At 43.7% G+C, this 17,887-nt stretch overlaps 1 protein-coding gene across 1 annotated transcript in view; it reads left to right on the top strand.

Moving 5' to 3' along the window:
* The first annotated feature begins 239 nt into the window (after positions 1-239).
* RNF152 (ring finger protein 152) overlaps positions 240-17,887 on the top strand; it is a 79,521-nt gene continuing 61,873 nt past the window's right edge. The window contains exon 1 of the mRNA XM_039388936.1: positions 240-257. The gene's annotated coding sequence lies outside the window, so the exon portion shown is untranslated. The remainder of the gene's footprint in view (positions 258-17,887) is intronic.

A 17,887-nucleotide genomic window follows, 5' to 3' on the forward strand; every position in this document is an offset into this window, starting at 1 on the left:
CACAGGCCATCCAAAGCTAGGCTCTAATTAGTCATCTTCCTACAATTTAAGCTCTACTGATATTGCGTCTTCATTTTACTGTTTCTATGGTGGGTAAATCCTTTCTTTGTGAAATGCTTTCCTCTAGCTAAGGAGGTGACCATGCCACTGGGATAAATACTACTGAGGGCCAGGAACCACAGTGCCAGGAGGTCCAGCTGGAAGCACTGCTGCCCTTGGATGTTAACAACCCTGGCAACCCTGGCTTGTATGGTAAGGTGAGCAACGCTCATTGAAATATGCATGTCCTGTCTCTCTGTCCTTCCCTACTGGTGTTTCTAGTGTGAAGTGTTGCAGTGGGAAGACCTCATCCCTTGGCTGCCAGGGTGCTGGGATGCTCTCAGGTATGCGGAGGGAGGAGGTTAGCTCCATGTCCTTTGCTGCTGCATTCCCCAAAACCAGGGTGCTCTGGGGACAATTTTGTCCCAAGTGGTCTGTGCTCACCGGGCAGAGCCCAGGGCTCTGCAGCAGCTTCCTTACTGCCTAGTGAAAAAGGCCCAGCTCTGCCTGACAGTGAGTGATACATTCTCCTGTGGCATCAATCCAGGAGCAGCTTCACCCATGTCAGGTTTGTGATGAAAAATACCTTGCCACCTCCTCCTCCCCAGGACTGCCTCGTTGAAAACTGTGGCTGGCTTTCAAAAGCTGGCTGTTAAAAGAGATAACAATGTGCCTGTCTACAAAAGCCAACCATCCTGGGTGAGCTCATGAGAAAATCTGATCTAACCTGCCTGTTGGAACAGTATTTATAAACACTGCTACCCAAGGATTAGGCAGCCCAACCAGGCTGCACTGATGTAGTCAGTAAAAGCAGCTGTTTATATTTCAAACTTTCTGATGTACCACGGTTTTATAAAAAAAGTCAGAAGGTCACAGTTGGTTTTTTTTTTGCAAAGCCTCGAGAGGAGCAAGCATTACTTCAAAACACTGCTGCATCCATTTATTTAAACATTTCAGGATCTTGATGTTATGTCCCCATCCCCCATCTCAAACCTTATCAAATATCAAGTTTTGTCTTCAGAGCTGTAAAGAAAACCAGGATGCATTCTACAGACCAGCGGCTCACTGGATGCAAATTCCCACAGTTGCACCTAGGGTAGGGGTACTGAGCTGATTTTCATGAGCTGATGAGCTTTAATTGATGCCCTGCTGCATGTAGGACTGGGTTTTTCAATCAGGTCTGGCCCAAATACAGCTGGGTTTATGCCTCTTGGGTTGTGAGCCACCCAAACAGCGAGCCCCCGGGCAATGGATTTCAGGTAACCTGTTTAGGATGATGGCAAGTAGCTAGGGAATGAGGGTTTGCTTGCTGGGCTCGAGATAGGATTGCTGGGGCCCTCCTGTTGTTTCCCTCCTGATGGTTCCAGTGTTTCTCCTCCTGTCCTGGGCTCTCGCTGTATCCGGGGTTTGGTATGTGGCTTTTATGTCGAGGCAGAAGTGCCTTCAGCGTATCTGTGCTGTGCCCAGGGTTCACCCCATCCCCTTTTGAACATCAGAGGGACTCCCGTGCCCAGCTGCTGTTGAAAGAGCTTTCCTCCTCTCTGCCTTAGCAGCTAAGCGGAGGTCTGCACTGCTGCATTTGTGATACCCTAGGAATGTTTTTTTTTCGGTTATTGTTTGTTGTTAAAGCACAGTAATCCTCTGATTCCACCCCCCCTGTGTTTTATGTTACTCGACAGTCAGCACTTTTACTAGATGAGATTGAAGGATAAAGGATGTTTACTTAGGCCTAGGGGTGTGTGGTACTAGAATGAAGTAAACAAAATAAAAGAATTATTAGTGTTGTACTTAGCTTTAAGTATATTTTTTGCTATTTCTTCAAACCAGCTAGTTTTTTGGGGTAGTTCTTTATCTGCTGCCACTGAGGTTGGAATATTCTAGTATCTTTTCCTCTGATTTTAAAGGTGGCTTCTAGAGAAACTGTTCTGGTTGCTATGTTCTTTCATAGAAAGAAACTTTCTCTTCCTCCTGTATGCTTGCCCCTTGGTGCTTGGGATTTATCCCTGGGACCTGGCTCTGTAAGGACTTGCATCGCTTCTGTCTTCCCCCACCCCCGCTTCAGGTTACTGAATTTCCATTTCTTCTGTACAAGTAATTACCTCATTCCTGGCTTCAGGCTGTGTGCCTTTGCTTAGGAAAACGGCCGCACTGCGACTCTAACATTTCTCATGCTATATCATTTATAACAATAGAAACGCCGGTTAGGATTTATAATTGACAGCTCGCCACAAACTTTGCATACAGCCTAAATGCATAAACATGACCAAAGGGTGATCTGAGGACGTGATTCTCAACATGATGTGATGCTTGGCTCCCACTTTGTTAGTTTTTTTGGGACTCCCACCCCAAGCAGCTGCAGAAGAGATGCTTTAATTCCCGTAGCTGATGAACGGCAAATCCCATACCTGTTGCCCTTCCCTTTTTGTCAGCGTGTTGCTGTTTTTGAAGCAATTTTTCTACATCAGTGTCTTTGGCAGATGCAAGCCCAAAGAAGAGAGGGACCTCCAGTGCCTGGCTGGTAGCCTTGAGGAGAGGTTTCTCCAACTCTACTGTATTCAGGGCTTGGTGGTTCCCTGCCAAGACAAGGGCGTTTTGCCACCATCAAATAGAGGGCATGGGCTAACAGGCTTTTCTGAGCAGGAAGGAGCTTGGTGTATTTGTCAAGCCTATTTCTCCTTAGGCTTTACACACAGGTGGGCGTGAGTATGCACACCTGGTGTATAACTCCCTGTAACTCCCTGTCTCTCACACCCCTCACTCCACAGGACTTGCCTAATGGTCCCATGGATGTGACCCTATGGATGGATAAAGAAAAAGGATGGTTTGGAAAAACACTTTTAACTGAAAGGCAAGGCCAAAGAGGAAATATTTTGCTGAAAAGTGATTTCTATCTAAAGAAGTAGCCCTTCCTTGCCTAGTTTCTATATTTAAATTTTTATCATATTAAACAGTACTTTAGCAGGAAAGTCTCTGTGCAGACATCTGTGCAGGAATCAGAGTTTCAACAGAAGGTAACTTTTAATATGACTTAGCAATTTAAAAAAAAAAAACAAACAAGACTCCAATTAATTTTCTTTTTACTCAAAAATACTCTCTGTCACTTGCTGAGTGCATCTGGCAAATTTCAAGCTGGCAGTTCTGTACAGCAAAGCTATGCTGGGGCTAAATCGGACTTTACATTAGAAAGTAATTGCTCTCCTTCTGTTCTTTTTCTACTGCATCTTTACAATGGATGTCAGTCCATGAATTTAATTGTCAAGATGGGTCTGAAGGATTCATTTGTCATATCCCTACATATACGAGTATTTGATCTTCTCAAGTAGGGGTGATGTTCAGAATTTGCAGCCAAGGCTTGATTCATAGATGATAAAGCAGCTTTGAACTTTTTGTTGAAGCCCTTCTAAAAATAATCCACAGGATTAAAGATCTCTGTTAGAAAGCCAACTAAATGGTAAAGTTAATAATCTCTGCCAGTGCTCCAGGCATAGGTTGTCACCTAACAAACAACTGGGGTTTGTGGACCTTTAAGAGCAAACATCTACAGTACAGCTCATGGATCAGTAATACTATGATGCAATTTAGCAACATTTTAGAAGCATGGGGGATGGGAAGGGAAGTCAATCCAAATGCCTTCTCCCTACTTGAGGGAAAGGGCACTCAGAATGAACTCTTTCATCAGCCTTGAGGTTTTCAGTTGACTGTGTTAAAACGGCAGAGCAATAGGGTTTTTTGTAACAGTTATATGATAATACTTTCCTTTATGAGGGTAATCCTATTTAAATGTTTCTAATTTATAATTAAGTTTCTAATTTATAATTAAGCTAATTCACGAGAAAAAAGTGCTAATTTTCACTAGAAATCATACCACCCTCCAGCCCCATAATCTACCAATGCATTTACAGTGATAAAATGAACTGTTGCCTTCTTATGACTGAACAAATCTGTGCATGCTGGAGCATGGAGACAGGCTCGTCCTGGGTGGAGGGTTCCTCAACAATGGGCAACCCCTTTCTCTGTCACTGCAAATTAAAAGGGTTCAAGAGCTGTGAGAAGGCACAGGCTCTCTGTGAGAACAGGGTGCCAGTATAGGATGGGCTGCAAAGCTTCTCTGGAGCCCCTGCTTCTCTGTGATGTGCAAATGGAACAGAGGGCCCTGATGCTCTGCTGTGGGGGACTAAGGCTGGGCAGGTGGGTGGTAACCCAAACATGGTTTTGCTGCTTGTTTGCTCAGGTTCAGAACAAGCACTCCAGAAGCTCGGGGTGGCTCGAAGACTCCCTGCTATGCAGCACCCTGGGATTGGAGAAGGGGAGACAGAGCAGGGCTGAATCCTGGCAGGAACACTGCAGTGGGCACCCAACCACCAGGCTGCTGTGGGAGTGGGGACCACAGCAAATGAGGCCCATTGCTGGCTGCTGTCATGCCCTGCACTGGCACTGGGGAGAACCCTGATTTGGAAAGCTGCGGTGATAACGTTCGGAACTCCTTTCCCTTAAATCAAAAAAGCCTGGACAAACAAGTGTAAAATCAGCTCTAAGTTCAGAAGAAAAATGAAAATTGAAAATACATTTGAAACTTTCACAAATTTGATATTTCTTCATTCCTGCTATTAAGAAAAGAAATGGAACTCAGTTTTTTTGGTACTGTGATCTGAAGGGAATATTTCCCAGAAAAACTGGGAGGAGGATTCTGAAAAAAGGTTTCACTTTTAGTTTTTCTCTGGTTGCTCATCTTAGCATGAGGTTTGCAGTTGAAGAAAATATGCAGTTTGTAATCTTCTGGTGTGGTTTTTTTTTTTTGTTTGTTTGTTTTCGTGTTTGGGTTTTTTCCCCTGCAAAAACAGTTTTAATAAAGGGACAGATTTATTATAACACTTGATTGCTAAAAATCATCACTGTCTTTTAATGTTGCATCTTGATACAAATGTGAAAACACAAAAGATTTTGGGGCTGCACTTGATGTTCTGCACTATTTTCTCTATCCTCCTCTCCCCCTCTTCCCTTCCAGAATCACTGATGCATTTCTAATAGGAAAAATGCAAAGTGTGCAAGTTGTCTTGGCACTGTGGCTCAACATCTTGTCATGTTGCACTATTATGCTGACTTTTCTGCACAGGGAGAGTGCATGAAAATATCCTAGAAGCACTGTTCTGGTTCAGGCAACCACAAAAGCAATTCTATTTTTTGTTGGCTGTGGGAAAAGAGATTCTGCAGAGATGGACATCTCAGAGCTAATCAGCTGGTTTGACTTAAAGGGGGTTGTATGGAGGAAAGCCAGCGGCATACTGCAGACCTAACTGTGCTCAGACTTATCTATCTTTTGTCTGCTTTTTGGAAGCAGAAAGGAAAGAGAAGGAATTGTAGAATTCTGCTTCCATAAACTGGGTGTATTGAGTTGTTCATAATTATCTTATAAAATGGAAGGGGATGAAATAAGGAAACTTGACCCAATTATTTTCAAGGCTTCTGAGGGATGAATTTAATTATTTTGATACTTTGTGATTTTGCCCATTGAAGTATGAAGTCCTTCAGCTACATGTGTCTGTCCATGTGTTTTTATTTTAGGATATTTATAGAGCTCCACTATCGTGGTAGATATGCCTTTCTCAATCCATAGTTCAACACATGTCTCTGAACTAGTATTGGTGACGAACCCCCTCTTTACACAAAGAGAACTGAGACAAAGCATATGCAGTTGTTGAATTCAGATGGAGTTTGTTCCTCATTTAAAGAAGAATGTTTCTTTTGGTGTATGTTGAATTATCATGCCTAATCTATTTGCCCAAGTCTTGAATATCCTCAGCACAATTATTCAGAACATTAAACCATTAAACCCTATCTCAGATGATGCAGCCAATGCTCTAGTGCTTATAGCTCCCGCCTGCCTCATACCCCACTATGTCCTGTGACAGCCTTAACAGTCTATCATGGATAAGAAATGGGACCCAGCCTTTTCCAGAAGCAAAAAGTCCTCAGCCAAAGCAGATAAAAAGGCTCAGCAAGGAGGCAAAGACTTTTCATCTCCACTTTTTCACTTGATTACAGAAGGGTTCATAACAGACCTAAGGTTAATTTCTTTGATTAGAGCAGCAGTTTCCCATCTTTTTCTCATTGGCTGTGGTTTTTGTAGCAGAGCTGTATGAAAACAAGGGTGCTTTCTCTGTTCTACTTAATAAGACCAACAGCAAATCACCAGCCTGTTAATTTGCTGGTTTGCTCACATGATGTGTGCCCATAGAAAATCCTACCTTAGGTCAAAATAAAACTGAATAGGAAAGCCATGTGACTGCTAAGAGAGAAAAAGGGCATGCTGAACAATGCAGTTGTGTGTTAGGAAACACTTGTTAGGGTTGATTGGAAAAGTTAATGGTGATATATCTTCTTCAGCAGGTTTGGATCAGGCTTTTACAGAAGAGCATTCAGGCTCATTCTGTGGTAGCTTTATGTGTAAGAGATCTGTAATTTGATGATTGTGATGGAGGGATGCCTCAAGGGGCTTTACTTGGGCAGGAGCAGCAGTCTGCTCACACTCAGAGCAGGAGCCTGGGGTGATTCTTTCAGGGGCTGTTCCCTACTCTGCTCTCAAACCTTGCCTCAGCAGTTCTGATACTGCAAAGATTAGATTCCCCCTGAACATTTGCATGGTCACAATTGTTCCAAGTGTTGATGTTCACACACTTTGTTTCACTATTAAAGTCTATATGTGATCAGTCAGCCCTTGCCTAGGTCTTCTTGCCTCTCTGCTGAAAAGCATTTGGGTTCAGGCGTGTCAACACTGTCTCACTGGAGGTCTTTGGGCTTCCCAGGCCTGACTGATAGTCAGAAGTGAATCCCTCCCCCCAGAGACCCACAGTTCAGAAGGGAGCTGGATGCTTTAGGCAGGGCTCTGGATCATGCCTCAGCACCCCATGCTGCACCCTTGGAGATCTGTTGTGCCAGGGAGTGTGGCCTGGATCCAGCAGACCTGTCAAGCTGCTGGGCATAGGCTGACCCTGGGTACCTGGGGGATCTTGCTGTGCCAGTGGTAGGAGGGTGCCAAGGGAACACTCATCTGTATCTGCCAGCTTGGCTGGCTAGCTTGGGCTCCCTGCTACACAGAAGTGCATCTCCTCCTGGAACTGAGCTGCTTTGGAACAAGTCTTTACTGTGTTACTGTGTTGAGGCAGAGAAGTTTCCCAAAGCTTGAGCTGAGCTCATAGAACCAATTTCAACCCACACCCATGCTAGTCTACAACTAAGATGAGCATCCCTGCTTAGCTTAAAGTTGTGTCTCAATAATTTCTTCCCTACTATCACAGAAACATAGAATACTTTGGGTTGGAAGGGACTTTAGAGATCATCTACTTCCAACCCCTCTACCATGGGCAGGAACATCTTCCACTGGACAAGTCCTGTCCAACCTGGCCTTGAACACCTCCAGGGATAGGGCATCCACAACATCTCTGGGCAACCTATTCCAATGCCTCATCACTCTCATAGTGAACAATTTCTAATATCTAATCTAAATCTCCCCTCTTCCAATTAAAAGCCATTACCCCCTGTCCTATCACTCTACATGTCCATGTTTTAATACTGGCGTTGGTGTGTCCACATAAGCATACACTGCCTTGCTGCACTTCTTGTTTAGCACTGCATAAAGATAGGAAGATCTGAGATAGGAAGGTCTGAGCCTTCATCCCTGTATTTTGGCTATAATACAGAAAGGCAGGGCAGGTGGTTGGATTATTTGCTTTTTCGGTGAGGAAAAGCCTATATCATTAGCTGAGGTCACAATGGCTCTGCTAGGGTGACATCAAGACATCTGTCTAAAGGTAGCACAGTGCTTCTGTGGGGCAGAGGTCCTTGGCCCAAAGAGGCTCATAATGCCTCTCTGCCCTGCCCTCACTTTGTAAACCGAAAATTTTCTGCGTATCAAGTCTGGTAGCTATTCCTCTGAAATATTTCATGCCCTAATAAGTAAAGTTTGTCCCTTCAGATATAGCCATAAAACCCAGAAAACATGGCTTTTTGGATGCTGAAGTGATGTTGTAGTTGGCCCACAGTATGAGAGTGGATTACAACCTGGTGTTGGCAAACCATTTTGAAACTCTCCAAGGAGAGCACCCTAGATTCATAATTCATAGGATTTAAGGCCAAAAGGGACTATTAGATCATCCAGTCTGACCTGTATAATGCAGGTCATAGCATTTTGCTGAGTAATTTCTGCTTCAACCCTATAACTTCTGTTTGAGCTACAGCGTACCTTATAGAGGAACATGCACTTTTAATTAAATTAAGCCAGAAATTAAGATTTTTTAAAAATTATTATTATTCAGTGGTAGTTCGACCTAGCAGCTAATTACTCTCAATGGTTAGTGATCGTTAAAATTAATTTTATTTTCTTTTTTAGCCAAGTTTCTGGCCCTTAGATCTTGCTACATTTTTATCTCCTGTAATAAAGAGACATTTACTATCAGAAATATCTTTTTCAAGTCAGTTTTTGCTATCCTAAAGTTCAGGATCTTGATCACCTCAACTGGACATAATGAAAAGAAGAGAACCTCTGTGATCCTTAAATGGATCACACTTTTTTTCTGTACATTTAATATGCCTGCAGAAGGGACTTGGTATTTGCAAAAATTAACAAAGCAAATCTCTTCTAATACATTAGCAAACATGGCTCAAAGCCTGTTCTTCACTCAGGCAGAGGAATTGTCTCCTGCCTTGGAAAAAAACCTCAGCTGAAATAAAAATTTATATTAGAGCAATGCAAAGCATTTCATCAGACTTCAGACACAGTTGAACTTAGCCTTGGGCCAAAGGCTGAGTAAGTTCATGAACCACAGCTCGTGTTGGCAAAAATTCAGCTGTGAGAAATGCTGCTTCTCCTTCTCCCACAACGACTTGCACCTTTTACCACGCTCCTCAGAGCCACACATGCAGAGAGGACATGGAGGGAGAGAAAAGCAGGAGGAAGCAGCTTACATCTCCTGTCACCACTCATTTTTGCTGAGGAGGATTTGGTTGCCGTTCCCTACTTCTCCCTCAGTGTGAGGGGATGTAGGATGGCATGAGAGTGTCTGAGATGTCCCTGATTCAGAGTGCCTTTTATTGTCCTTAAAGGAGTTTCTGGGTTGTTGGATATTAAGCCTGCCCAGAGGAAAAGTAAATTAGGATAAAATTCCCATCTCATCTGATAATGTTTGAAGAAGTGGAATACTTTTGCTAGAACCAGGCATCTCCACCAGAAATTCTCTGCTGGTAAAGTGTTCCTGACATAAGGCCACTTCGTAAGAATCTTCTAAACAAAGTCCTAAATGTTCGTTCGCAAAGCCTAGCCATGATGAAACAAAATATATAATGACTGTAAAATCATGTTACTGCATCTCACAACTTCTGTTTTTAAATCATAAAATGGAGCTGCTTGTTGCAGCTATGCTGAAAACATTGAGTGTAGTTCTCAGTTCAAGAGAATCTCTTGAGGTGGTTGGCATGGCTGGTTAGTCACCACAGTGAGAAATCAACTGTGAGGAAGAGCTGTGTGATTAGGAAGTTTGGGATTTCTTTTTTTTTTTTTAATACAGAAAGAAAATTTGAAAACAATAAGGGTTATCCAGAGATGCCATCATCTCTGATAGTTATGCAAAAGATGCTCTATACCTACATAACTACTTTGATCAGAAATTGTTAAGGGGTTGGAACGGACCTTAAAGATCATCTAGTCCCAACCCCCGCTGCCACATGCAGGGACACCTTTCACTAGAACAGTTGCTCAAGGCCTTGTCCAACCTGGCTTTGAGCACTGCCAGGGTTGGGGCATCCACAGCATCCCTGGGCAACCTGTTCCAGTGTCTCACCACCCTCACAGTAAAGAATTCCTTCCTGATATCTGACCTAAATTTCCTCTCTTTCAATTTGTACCCATTACTCCTTGTCCTACCTCTACAGTTCCTTGCAAACAGTCTCTCTCTGGTTTCCCTGTAGGCTGTTTTCAGATACCGGAAGGCTGCTATGAGGTCTCTACACAACCTTCTCCAGACTGAACAGCCCCAGCTTTCTCAGTCTGTCTTCATAGGGGAGGTTCACCAGTCCTCTTATCAGCTTTGTGGCCTCGTCTGGACTTACTTCAACAGTTCCATGTCCTTATTTTGGGGGCACCAGAACTACATATGGTACCCCAAGTGGGGTCTCACAAGAGCAGAGTAGAGGGGCAGAATCACCTCCTTCAACCTCTTGACCAAACTCCTTTTGCTGCAGCCCGGGATTCGGTTCGGCTTTCTGGGCTGTGAGCACACACTGCCAGCTCAGCTCCCTTTTTCCAGTCACCAGGGATTTCACTTGACAGCCATGGATAGTGGCTTAGCGACTTTGTCTGCCAGCTCCCTCAGGACCCATGGATGAATCTCATCAGGTCCGATGGACTTATGCACATTCATGTTTAGATTTCTTCCTATAGATAGTTATGAATATTCCTCTCAGCTTTCTATTTTGGCTAAATGCTCTAACATTCCTCTATTTTTCCAAATTCTTCGGCTATGCCTGTACTGAAGAAATATGCTCTGATAGATTGGTGTCTGCAGTGTGTCGTGCAATAAGAAGCTGGTCAGGAGTGTAGCACCTGTGTGTTCCTGGGTTAGCACCAACACTTGACCAGCTACATCAAGGTTTCCACCAGTGAGAGAGACACCATTGCACTCCCAGTCCTCATGTCCTAGTGTTCCCATTCCATGGGGCCAAGGGGTAGCAAGTGATCTGTTAAAAGAATCCCCTTTACTTAGCACCTGTCAGTCCTAGAGTAGAGAAGTCCTTGATGGCTCTTTTGGACATTGTCATCATTCTCTCAGCTGGAGCTTTGTTGACAGGCAGCTCTTGGCAACTCGGGTTTTTTTGTTGTTGTTGTTCTGGCTTAGTCTTTGCTGCCTGGTATATAGCCCTTCTGAAAGAAACCAGACAGAATTTGGAGAGCAAAGAAGGTGCATACAGGTGATATTGGAACTCCTAGGCATGATGCAAGGTACAGAGGAAAGCTAACAGCATGTTTGATGGAAAAGCTCATGCCATAATTTTGTGAAAAGACACTGTAAAGGAGATATGCCTCTCTTATTGGCTACTTGTTCCTGCCTTCTTCTTTGTTTTAGCACAAAAGTTGATGTAGCTGGAGCTTAGGGTCCTTACCTGGTTGCAAATAAATATGAGAACCATCAAACTGCTACATCTTGGCTGCAAATTGCGAACAATCTGTACAGAGCTTGCTATAAAGGTGCAAAACCTTGTGTCAGATTCTGACATCTTACCATGACAAAGCAGCCAGTTGTTGCCTATTCCCCCAGCTATGTTTCTGTTCCTGGTGACTGCCTTCAGGAAAGCAAGCCAAGGTATCGAGTCTATAAATGTTTTGATAAACCACACTGATCCCTTGCCAAGCCATCCGATTTTATTGGGTTTTATCTCCACATTTCTTTTAGAACCAATTTCTATTGTATGTCCAATGAAACAGTAGTGCTACTGTCTGCTGTGGTGACTCTTCCCTGTGCATTGACTAGCATGTTGGCAGCTGAATGATGGCCTCGGACTGCTGCGTGAAAGACCCAACGGTGGCAACGCTTGCAGGAGTGTAACAGATGCTTTTATGTTGCTAAAATGGAGGGCTAGACTATAATGCTTGCAAACATAAGTGCCATTGATTTCATTGAGATGGCTAACCTGTATTCACTGCTCTGATCTTCTGATATACTTCTGATAATACTCTGAATGCTTCATAGTATTACATTAGGCCTTTCCCTTATCCCACTTGTAACAATTTCTTTGCAATGAAGAGGCCTGTGTAGCACTTCTAGAAGGGTGTTTTATGTGGATATTTGTTTTCTATAAGTATATAAAGAGATATCCATCTAGATGTGTAATAAACACCCCATAAAGCAGCTTGTCTCTACATGGAGATTTGCAGCTGTGTTTACGTAGCCTGATACTGCAATATCCATACATCATCCCTTCCTCAAGGAAGTCTTGCTTCTCTTTTATCTCTTCTTGCCTTTTAAAGGCTCTGAGTTAGAATTTGCTTTGCTTCCACATGACCAAAGCTTACCATCACGACATTGCGTCTGCTTCTTAGCAGATGCTGTGGAAACATGACAGCATAATAAAGTGTTGTGCTAAGTTGATCCAAGTGCACTTGGAAGAGGTAGACTTGAACTTAAGCACCACTGCTGGGAATGTGACATGAATTAATGAATACGTAGGTCAAATTTAGACCTTGTTATCTTCATACCAGCAGGCTGTGAGTCTCACAGTCTCCTTGGCTGGAACCATGCTTGTATGAGACCATAAACATGCTCTTCCCCAAACCTCTCCAAAGATGCTAACAAATTAGCAAATGAGCTGTTCCTTTTGTGCCTTGCTAGTTTCACTTGTTATCAAGGAATGGGTTCTGCAAAATTCATCTGTGGAAAGCAATGCCTCTTCTCTACAGGCATCTTGATGCTGCAGGCACTGAGCTGGGCCCTTTCAAAGGAATTCCCACCTTCTGGTTTGATTTGCTGGGGTTTCCCGAACTTGTTCTAGGGTCTTGCCCAGGCAGAGCTACCTTGTTGCTAAGTCCTGCTCTCTTGCAGGATGCCTAAGTAGGGATTAATTTGTTCCTTTGTTATAAATCTTGCAGGACCAGTGGAACCTATCATCATACATGTCCCTAGGGACACCTAATATCATTAAACTACATAGGCATGTACGTGTATGCATGCACAAACTTACACAGAAATGCAAACACACACTTCCCTAATACTAGAAATTTCCTGTAGGTAGTAGGAAACTCCACAGTTTACATTTACTGCTCATTATTACAAGTTGCATTGCAGTGGCAGTAGGTAGAAGGTCTAACCTCCTTGTGCTCGGCATCTTCTACACATGGTGGCCAAAACGGTTCCTCTCCAAGAAGCTGGTACAGAGTTGCTTCCACACGGTGTTTGTGGAAGGTCATGTCTCCTCTGCTTTGCTGCTGCCCATTTTCCTGGCTGCAGCAAGGCAGAGGAGGTATGAGGATGGAGGGCAGGAGCCCCAGTGGAGACTGCTGTGCCGCAGAGCTGATTGTCCCTTCTGGCAGCTGGTCTGCAGCGTGATGGTAGTCATCTGGACATCTCCCATCTCATGCGTGGCTCCTGGGGAGTGCAGTGTGAGCCACAGACAAGGCTAAAGCTCTGCCTGGTTTAGGCAGTGGTGATTTCCAGCAGATCTAAGTGGAGCACGAGAGCAGGGTCTCTACTCTTCTTCCCAGTCATGACCCCCTGAGCTATAAAACCATGAGTCATGCAGACTAGGGCTCCTTGGACTGAAGGATAAAAAAGCAATTGAGCTTGGTGTGCCTGATTTTGCTACCTTTGTATCGCACATGCACACTTGATATCCAGGCCTGAGGCTTTCAATGAGTGGAATAGAAAAGCCTTGTTTATTTGCCAGCAATTCTCCAGTGCCGAGATACACTGTATGCTTCCTCTAGAGATCTCAGGATATTTTACAAGTGTCGTTAGTCTCATTTTCACAGATGGAGATGCTGCTATGAAGGGAGGGGATGCTTTCCTTGCAGGTCAATGGGACGACTTCATGAAGCTGTCTAGAAGGAGAGGGCCGTTGCTGAGATTTAAATCCACAACAATATTATACAGATTGAAAACATAACTTTGCATTAACCTAATGTAAGTAGCTCTTCCATATGTTTGGTCTACTCATCCAGCATGTTTTCAGTGATGTTTATCATGCAGTTAATGGTAAGGAATATCTGTAGAAAAATGCACGAAAAACAGCACTGCCCTCCTTGCCCAAGTCTGGGGTGAACTTTTCCCGTTCCCCAGAATTGCTCATCAGTCCTAGGAATTTAACCATGATTCCTCATTCTGTTCAGGAAATGCCCTGTCAAAAACAATTGTCCATCTAAGTGATTTATAGCTCATAGTAAAGTTTACAGGGGTCCACTCTCAAAATGCTTTATTCCAGATGCTCATGCTTGACACTCATACTTCTAGAATTGATAAACTTGTATTTCATAGTAGTTCCTAGTATGAGCTGCAGGTGAAGGTGCGGATTTCTGGGTTGGCCTCAAAGTGACATTATGAAAAGGGAGCGCACTGGAGAAGCAGCTTCCACCATAGCCCTTGTAGGCTGTCCTCGCTGGCAGTACGGGGTTGCCTTCAAAGTGGAGGAGTCCTTAACGGTGATATTTTGCAGTGTGGGCAGAATGCCTCAGTTGTTCAGTGTAAGGAATTTATGACTGCTCTCAAATCTCTGTATGACTGTATCTCTCAGAATATGTATGCTGCTCAGGTTTCACAGTCTTTCTCATTCTTGCTGAGGCATTGTAGGATTGTTGCTCCCACTTTCTCCACAAAGAATCTTTCAAAAGACAACCAAACAGTGTGTAAGTCACATGAAATTTTGCAGAAAATTTACACCAAGGATTACCAGCAAAATTTTTCTTCTGTGCTTCCTAACTTTAGAGCAAATTTATAGAATCATCATAGAATGTTTTGGGCTGGACTTTAAAGATCATCTAGTTCTGGCCCCTCTGCCATGGGCATGGACACCTTTCACTATATGCCCTTGTCAGAAGTCCTCTGACTTTCTTGTAGGCCCCATTTAGGTACTGGAAGGTGCTTTAAGGTCTCCCTGGAGCTTTTTTTTCTCCGGGCTGAACAACCACAACTCTCTCAGCCTTTCCACATAGAAGAGGTTCTTCACCTCTCTCATCATCTTCATGCCCCTCCTCTGGATTTGGTCCAACAGATCCATGTCCTCCTTATATTGAGGGCCTCAGAGCTGGACTTGGCACTCTAGATGAGGTCTCATAAGAGCAGAGCAGGGGGGAAGAATCAACTCCCTCACCCTGCTGGTAATGCTATTGTCAGCATAGCACAAATTTTAAAGTTGGTAGAGTTTTGTTGTTGGTGGTGGTGGTTTTTTAATGGTTTTTCAGTCCTTGTTTTAAATCAGATGCTGTTGTGACCATTTACCCACATGACAGGACAGGACTGTGTAATCACGTACTTGCATATGCCTTTGCACTACTTTCTGTAAAGTAAGGTGTTTTTTCTGTGCATTGATCAGATAGACATTCTTTCTTCACCCCTTTTTCGTGTCCTCTTCCTCCCTGACCTTCTGCCACCTGCTCAGCAGACCTGTGTGACTGCCTTCCCACTCCAGGGTGTGCTGCAGTGACCTGCCAGCTAATCGCCCTGAACTTGCTCACACTGCTGGGACCTGACTTGCAGATTCCAGCCATCTTTACTTGAGGAATGGCAGCCTGGCAGCCTTCCAATCTGCCTGTTGGATCTGGGCCAGCTATTTATTGTGAAACTTTTTCTCCTCTTGGACTTAGCAGTAATTTTCATCCCCCTGGGGGATTTGTCTAGTACCACATAGAGAAATCCAATGAAAAGCTCTGGGAATTTGCTCTGTGCTCAGCAACACATAGTTGCTACTGACTCAAATCCTGTTTCTTCTACAGCAATATACGGTAGACTGTAAAACCAATAAAAGGTACTTTTACCTGTGACTGCAAATATATTGGTGGACAGGAAAACAAGCTGCATATGCTGGGAATTGAGACAGGGTCCAGATTTGATTCTCAGTAAGAACTGCTAGAAGAAATGTAAAAGAACAATAATTTTACTCTCTGCTTCACTTTTGGACCAAGATTTGAACTTATTTCTATCCTTTGCATTGCTGAGACACCTTTCCTTTATGTGAATATATTAAAACGAGCCAAACAAGCTGAGTTTCTCTGTTTTTCACACTAGCTTCCTGCTGCTGCACACTGTGCAAATGCTGTCCCCACAAAACAGACCCACACTGCACACTCTATGCCTGCTCTTTTTGCTAGCACAAATGGCTTCAGAGGGGCTCCTCACAGAATAGTCACCAAGGAAATGGTAGCCCATGCCTTAGATGCATGTCAGTTAAGTAAGTGCCTGTACACTAGCTTACAACCAGCACTGTTTCCTTTGCAAAGGAACAAACGTCCATCTCAATATGGGTCTTATGACAGAAGAAACAAGTGTATGAGTTGTTCTGCAGCATGGAAGCTGCTGCTGCTGCTGATCTGTGTCACCCCGCACAAAAGTTACCACTTGTTCATATATAATTTAATGTGGAATGTGGGAAATCTGTCTAAGGAAAGATGAAAAACTCTGAAGGCAGCAGGTCAGCTGGAAAAACACCTTCCTTCTATGTTCCCTGATGACCATGTAAAGAGGTGACCCAGAGCTGGGAAGGCGGATGGCCTAACAACTTTACTGCACTAACATTTTGCCTTTGCAAATGCTCACTAGGTTGGAAATGAGGATTCACTCAATTCCCACTGCCCTCTGTGTTCAGTCCCTGTAGTGAATTACCAGGCAGTTTTGGGGGACTGGGGGAGGATATATGGTTTCCTACCTAACAGAGACCAAAGATCCGTGCTAAGGGTCAAAGCCAACCACAGAGCTGCCATGTACCCGTCCTGAGCCAGAGGCTTGCTGAGAGCCTACAGGAGTGATTGTCAGCTGCTCTGGGAAGTACCAAGCTGGAAATTTTTTAGGGTGTCCATGGTCATCTCAGTCCCACTCAGGTATCACAGTGCTTAAGAAGTAGTGAATTTGCTGGTACCTTTTACTGCAAGACTGTTCTCAGTCTTGCCCTGAAAGCTGCTTGCAGGAAGAGGGTTGATACACCTCTGCTCCTTCTCTTCCTGAATTGTAGCTGTGGGCATAGGAAGGGAACTGGGAATCACTGCAGTGCCGTCGTTCTTGAGCGAATCTTGCCATGATCTTGGACCTTCTTAAATGAAAGGTAGCAATTACCCCTTCCATTACCCTTGATAATGCTTTATTAGTAATTGCAGTGATTATCTATAATTGCCAGTGTTAATAGTGTGCGGTGATTGGCAAGGTTCAGCTTACACTTGATTTCTGCCTTGAGTGGGGGAGGAAAAGGCTGTTTAGTTTGTCACTGCTGTCCTCCGTAATGACGCGTTTCACATCAACTAAACACACAGCTTAGGACCAACTGGTTGTATTTAGGATGTTGGACTAAATTTGCCTTTCCAAATTAAGTCTAATGTTCACCGTAAACCAATTCCAGATTATGAAGGACTTTCAGAAATATCTAGGATCACCAGGGAACCTGCTGTATTATTCAATCATGCTTTGAAGTGAATTGTGTTCAAGAACACACTCATCACTAACTGTGAGCTGAATTAACACCTAAGTACCAGAAAACTTGCCTCATCTGCACTGGGGAGGACTTGGTTCCTTGGTTTGTCATTTTTATAGAACCAGCCCCAATGTCACCATAAACTGAGATTTCACTTTCAGAAAGCCTAGGCAGAGAAAGAGGTAGGGCAGCTTTACAAGAGAAGGACTGGCAATTTATCACTGTGCAGAACTGGAGAAATCCTGCCCCAAAAGAGGGCTCCATAGATTTGTTTCCTGATAGAAGACAGGTCGCCCTCTTGGCCCCCAAATAATATGGGAATTGAAAGAATTATTTACCAAGGGTGTTTCTGGATCAAAGCCCTGCTACAGCCTAAGCTCAGTGAGTTTCAGGTTCAGATCTTGATTCTCACTCTTGCATTTCTCCTCTGGACTGAACCTGCTCCTTCGAAACTGCTGGAGATATGAGTATGTTAAAAGGAGGGTTTATTTTCAGGGCAGAAATGAACATAAAAGCTATGGAAAGGAATGTGAAAAATTGCATGGATGGAGATGCACTTTATCACATGCCTTTGCAGTCCATATCTTCAGGGCGCATTAGTTCTCGTGTATAAAATACAAATTTAGGACTTAGACATAGCATATATGATGCATATGTATCTAATGGTCTTTCATAAAGTCTGACAGGCACTTTT

The sequence above is a fragment of the Pipra filicauda genome, unplaced genomic scaffold (genome assembly GCF_003945595.2).
Source record: "Pipra filicauda isolate LSUMZ 115617 unplaced genomic scaffold, ASM394559v2 scaffold123_size2130275_pilon, whole genome shotgun sequence".
NCBI lineage: Eukaryota > Metazoa > Chordata > Aves > Passeriformes > Pipridae > Pipra > Pipra filicauda.